Source organism: Siphateles boraxobius, unplaced genomic scaffold (genome assembly GCF_051911475.1).
Source record: "Siphateles boraxobius isolate OS27281-9 unplaced genomic scaffold, OSU_SipBor_1 30, whole genome shotgun sequence".
NCBI classification, from domain to species: Eukaryota; Metazoa; Chordata; class Actinopteri; order Cypriniformes; family Leuciscidae; genus Siphateles; species Siphateles boraxobius.
This window is the reverse complement of record NW_027508920.1, coordinates 6,893,369-6,899,462: the sequence shown is the minus strand read 5'-3', so window position 1 is coordinate 6,899,462 and position 6,094 is coordinate 6,893,369.

The window sequence follows — 6,094 nt, the reverse complement described above, 5'->3', positions numbered from 1 at the left end:
TGAGGAGATCTAGCCTCAGTGGGATCGGCCATGGGGCAGATTGTATCATCTGCATCAGTTCTGGAAACCACGTCTGGTTTTTCCAGAGTGGGGCTACCAGGAGCACTGCACATTTCTCCTCCCTGATCCGACTGATGACCTGGGGTAGCATCGCAACTGGAGGGAAGGCATACAGCGGGCGGCTCGGCCAGACTTGGGCGAGCGCGTCCGTGCTCTTTGAAAAGAAGAGGGGGCAGTGCGTATTCTCCTTGGAGGCAAAGAGGTCGACCTCTGCTCTGCCAAAGGTTTGCCATAACCACTGAACCGTCAGGGGGTGGAGAGACCATTCTCCTGGGAGAACTTTGTCTCTGGACAGCATGTCCGCTCCCTGGTTCAGAACGCCTGGCACATGCGCTGCTCTCAGCGAGCGCAGGTTGCGCTGGGACCATAGGAGGAGCTCCCTGGCCATCGAGTGCAGGGAGCTCGATCTGAGTCCACCCTGACGATTTATATGCGAGACTACCGTCATGTTGTCCGTTCGGACTAGGACGTGCTCGTCCTTCAAGTACGGAAGCAGGGCTCTGAGAGCCAAAGTGACCGCTTTCAATTCCAGACAGTTGATATGTAGGCGCTTCTCCGGGTTTGACCACAAGCCGGAGACAGGCCTGCCCTCGTAAACGGCCCCCCAGCCTATTTTGGAGGCATCTGTCGTGATCATTTTTCTCCTTGTGTTTACACCCAAACTCACGCCGGACTGATACCAGTCGACAGCTTTCCAGGGCGTCAGGGCTTTTATGCAGCCGTGATTTGCCCTGATTAAAAAGTGGCCCGAGCGCCACGCACGAGTGGGGACACGGCTTTTGAGCCAGCGTTGGAGAGGACGCATGTGCAACAATCCTAGTTGGAGTACAGCTGATGCTGAGGCCATGAGACCGAGCATCCTCTGAAACCGCTTGACGGGGGCGCGCGCGCCCGCTCTGAACGATGCTGCAAGGCGCCGGATAGTGAGCGCGCGCTCTGATGAGAGGCGCGCCGTCATCTGCACTGAGTCTAGCACTATTCCCAGAAAAGAAATATTCTGGCTGGGGGATAGCATGCTCTTTGCAAAATTGATTTTTAGACCTAGGCACTCTAGATGACTGATAATCCAAGACCTGTGTGTCACTAACTGGCTCTCTGATTGTGCTAGTATTAGCCAATCGTCGAGATAATTCAGTATTCGCACTTCCCGCTGTCTCAGGGGGGAAAGTGCTGCATCCATACATTTCGTAAATGTACGGGGTGCCAGTGACAGGCCGAATGGTAGTACTGTGTACTGGTATGACTGTCCCTCGAAAGCGAATCTCAGAAACGGCCTGTGATGAGGCGCTATTGGAATGTGAAAGTAAGCGTCTTTCAGATCCACTGACAGAAACCAATCCCTCGGCCGAACTTGCGCGAGGATATGCTTGGTAGTTATCATTCTGAACGAACGAATCATTAAAGCTTTGTTCAGATGTCTGAGATCTAGAATGGGGCGGAGACCGCCATCCTTTTTCGGGACGAGAAAATAGCGGCTGTAAAAACCTGCCTCGCTCATAGAGGGGGGGACTGTTTCTATAGCGCCTTTCTCTATCAGTTTGAGCATCTCGGTGCGTAGAACATGTGAAACATCTTTTCTCACTTTCGTCTCTACCACCGCTGTGAAGCGGGGCGGTCTGCGAGCGAATTGAAGCGAGTAACCGTGTTTTATTATGTTCAAAACCCACTTCGGCATGTCGGGGATATTTTCCCAAGCTTTCGCTCGCACAGATATGGGCTGACTGCTGGCTGGGGGCGTGTCGTAGTGACGTATGGCTCCCGTCAGCGAATCGTTCTGTGTTAACACCGAGCTTACAGCTCTCAGCGGCGCGGACGCGCGCTGAGCAGCTCTGCTGAATGCCGAGTGCAGGGGTGCGTGTGAGATTACAGGCACGCTCGCTGTAATGCTCACAGAGTGAGATGGGGCAATGTTTGACACTGTGTGCATAGTGCTTATGGGTGGGGGTGCATATACTGTGGTAGGCACGCGCGCCACTTTCATAAAACTTCCCGCTCGTGGCGGGGGGTTTTTGGCCATATAAACAGTGTTTGTGAGTTGGGGTGCGTGCATAACAGCGGGCACACGCGCTACTCTTATACAACTTCCCGCCTTTACTGGGGAAGTGTTTATAACTGTGGGAACAGTGCTTGTGTGTAGTGGTGCATACGTAACAGTTGGCACACAATCTACATTTATAGGGCGTCCAGCCTGAGCTGGGACAACATTTGGCACTGCGTTGACAGTTTTGAAAAGTGGGAATGCGCACTTTGGTTTGGACACGTGACCCTTTAATGACACAGGCAGAAAATAGCTCTTTATGTGATTTCTGTGTGTCGCCGTAAAAACGGCGTTTGTTTGCAGGTGGGCGAGCTGTGTGGCTGGCACATTGACTGCTGTATAGACATTTCCAGCCGCCTGTAAGGGAACTGGGTAATGCTTTAGGCGTTTTGGAGAGAACGGTCCGGCTTTTGCGAGACACGCGCTCTCCCTTTTCCTCCCTGTGGCTAGGAGGACTTACGAGGCTCTGGGTTCAGCACAATCCTGGGCCGAGGTCCCCGTCGCTCGGGCGGTTGCTTCCTGTTGGCCGAGCGCGAGCGGCGTCGAAAATCCGTTTCAGGTTTGGGCTGAGAAACGGGGGGCGCCGTCTTAGCTCGCTGCTGTTGAGGCGGCCGTTGGCGGCTCTGCGATGAGCTAGATCGCTTAGGCAGGAAGTGACGCATAGTCTGTGAGTCCTTGCGGGCTTCGGTGAAGCGCTCGGCGAACTCCTTCACCGCTGGTCCAAACAGGCCGTCTTGGGAGATCGGCGCATCGAGGAAAGACGCCTTATCTGCATCCTTCATATCAGTTAGCGTCAGCCACAGATGGCGCTCAAGGACAGTCAGGTTAGCCATAGCACGGCCGATGGATTGGGCGGTGGCTTTTGTGGCTCGCAGCGCTATGTCAGTGGCGCTGCGCAGGTCCTTAAATGCCTCAGGCTCGGGTCCAGACTCGTCCATACTGCGGAGAAGTTTGGCTTGAAACACCTGTAGGACAGCCATAGAGTGAAGCGCTGATGCAGCTTGGCCGGCGGCGGCGTATGCGCGACCGGCGAGAGCTGACGTTGACCGGCAAGGCTTCGAGGGATGAGAAGCCTTAGCTTTCCATCCAGCGTTGGAGGGTGGACACAGGTGGTTGGCCACGGCCTCCTCGAGGGGTGGAGTCCCCTCATAGCCTCTTTCTTTTGCGCCGTCCACGGAGGAGAGCGACAAAGAAAAAGAGGGCTTCAGGCGAGCGGAGTGCGGGGCTTTCCACGACTTCGTGAGTTCGTCGTGAACTTCCGGGAAGAAGGGGGAGGGTCTTTGTCGAGGGGCCTGTCGGCGCCCCTGCAGGAACCACTCGTCCAGTCGGCTGCGGGCGGGTTCTTCCGGGGAAGACCAATCGAGCCCGAGGTCTTCCACGGCCTTGGAGAGAACGCGGACGATCTCTGAGTCCATGCTGGAGCCCGCGCTCGTGCCCGCTAGTGTCGACGGCGCGGGGTCGAAAGACGAGCCCGGCCAGTCATCGGATGCAGCATCGCAGGAAAAGCTGTCATCCTTGTCATCGTCATCCCCTGACACGCCAAACGAGACGAGCCCCATCGCTCCGCTGGAGGGGTGTTGGTCCGCCTGTGTGAACTGGACTGGCGGCGGGGAATCTTCGGGTGGCGGTGAAGCACGCGGGGATTGACCCGGCGTGACATCACTGCAAACCACGTGCTCAGGCAGCCTCTGTGAGCGGCGTTTTTTCTTTCGCGGCTCGACCAGAGGAGATGGCAGCACGGAAGAGGTGGGCTCTTTCGCGGTGAAGACGGCGAAGCGAGCGCGCAGCTCGGTGAGGCCCAGGGCGTCACACTCGGGGCATCCGCCTCGAGTAAGGGCAGCCTCTGCGTGGTCCGGTCCCAGGCAGCGGGCGCAGATGATGTGGCGATCCCCGTCTTGGAGAGGGCCTCGACACGAAGCGCAGGAAGGCATTTGACGCCTTGAAAATTGCTCTTTTAGAATAAAAGTGTCGCGGGGGCGAACACTGATTAGCTTTGCAAAAAGGATATAGCGATGCGCGCCGGATGGCTTAGCAGAAGGGTGATCGAAGGCGGCTGAAGGCGCCGGCGTCCTCGAAGCAGTCCTGCTGTAGGCTTGTCGACGGCGGCGGCGGCGAAAGACTCCAACAATCCGGAGGATTCAGCGAAGAGAAGGTTCTTTGCTGAAGGAGATTAAATCTAAAGAACTCAGACGACGGGGCGCCCAATATATAGCCTTTGGCCACGCCCATCCTGGCGGGCTCTGACGCACGTGGACGCGAAGCACGCTCATTGGAAGCGGGTTCAGAGTCGCCCCGTCATTGGTTCGTGCAAGTTGCCGCAGCACAGCCAATGACCGAGCTGCCTCGCTCATTACTGTATGCTGTGCAGCTGCAATGCGTTTTACATAAAGACTTCAATATTTCTCGAGAAAAGGAGTTTTCCCATAGCGTAAGCATTACGCAATAGGAGAGACCTCTCGAAAGGGAACTGCAGTTACCGCTTTCTTCCATGGTTGCTTGTATGGTTTTGGGAGTTACTGTGAACACAACCCTCTATTTTTTCGAAAAAACAGTCAAATTGAGTATAGATATTTATCCACATGATAAAGGAGGTCTTTAATATCCCAAAAATGACATTAACTAATTTTTGACCAAAAATGCAGTTACTGCCTTTTGGCTTTGTAGGGCAGTATGGGTTATGCAATGTCATTTTATTATAAAAACAAAAAAACACATAGCCTATGTCCTATTAAAGAAAAAATGATTGATAAACACTTATTTGGAATGGAATTAAATAATAAGTACTTTGGGTGTCTTGTTCATTATATTTATTTTCATATAAAAGCAACAGAACTTAAATTACATCCAGTTTATAAGCAACACTGTGCACGAGCGTGTATCCCGAAATGAGGAGGCTGACAATCTGGCTAAACAGGCATTAAGTCATTCACAAATTGACATTAAAGTGGCATTAACAGGGTTTCCGCGGGGCATTAAAAAGCACTAAAAGTCCTTAAATGGATTTTGTGAAAATTAAGGCCTTAAATGGCATTAAAAAGCATTAAATTTGATTCCTACAGGCATTAAAAAAATGTATAGTTTTGAAGAGAATTTTATATCAATTTATTTGAATATAGCCTTCATAATTAATAATCTTTATTTGCTGTCGCAAAATATGTACGTTAGTGTGATAAACACGTGGAACCAATTTGGTAATTGCTACCGGCCGGAGCAAAAGGTGACTCGGGCATTTTGTACAGCGGTGGACGGGTTGGAACCTTGGAAAAATGGGAAAGTGCAAATTCCAGCCAAAGTGACTGGAAAACGAAACTTTTAAGACATGGTTGCAGTCCGTTAGGGGTAAAAATGAAGGATTTTGGCGTTTGTAAAAAAAAAAAAAAAAAAAGCATTTAAGTGACAATGGAAATAAAATCCATAAAATCCCATGCAGTGTGACGGCCACAAATCGGCGTTAAGAATCGATTTAAATAGTAGGCCTACATCGTGTTTAATGAGTGTTTTATACATTGTGTTACATTTGTCGTCTAATGTCCATAACCGCCGTATAACGTTAGCCCTTTGGAAAAAGGAGAACGCGCGCCCGCCTAGCGTTTTCTACGCAGAGGAACGGGACACAGCAGTTCAGTGAGTTCACAAAAGTTCATTATTTGCATGTGCTTTAAAGCCTTGCCGGTTAAACATATCATTCACTGCTGATGCGCTGTTCTAACATACGCTTTACTGAGCGTTAACACCCGACGCGCACACGCACTAAAAGCCTGTCTGTCTACAGCGCCTGCCCAGACAGCATTTACATCTGTGCCAGGTCCGTTTTCGAATCAGTAGATTCGCGCAGCAGTCGCACTCAATATGCAGATCTGCACCAACTCTGCGCCAGACTTGTCAGTAGCTTCGACTGTGACAGTCCGTCCGGCGGGTGCGGCGCCGATCCGGGGCAGACCATACGCGCCACGACTGAATTGAGTCCGCCTGGCGGGTTTGGACCGGATCCGTGCG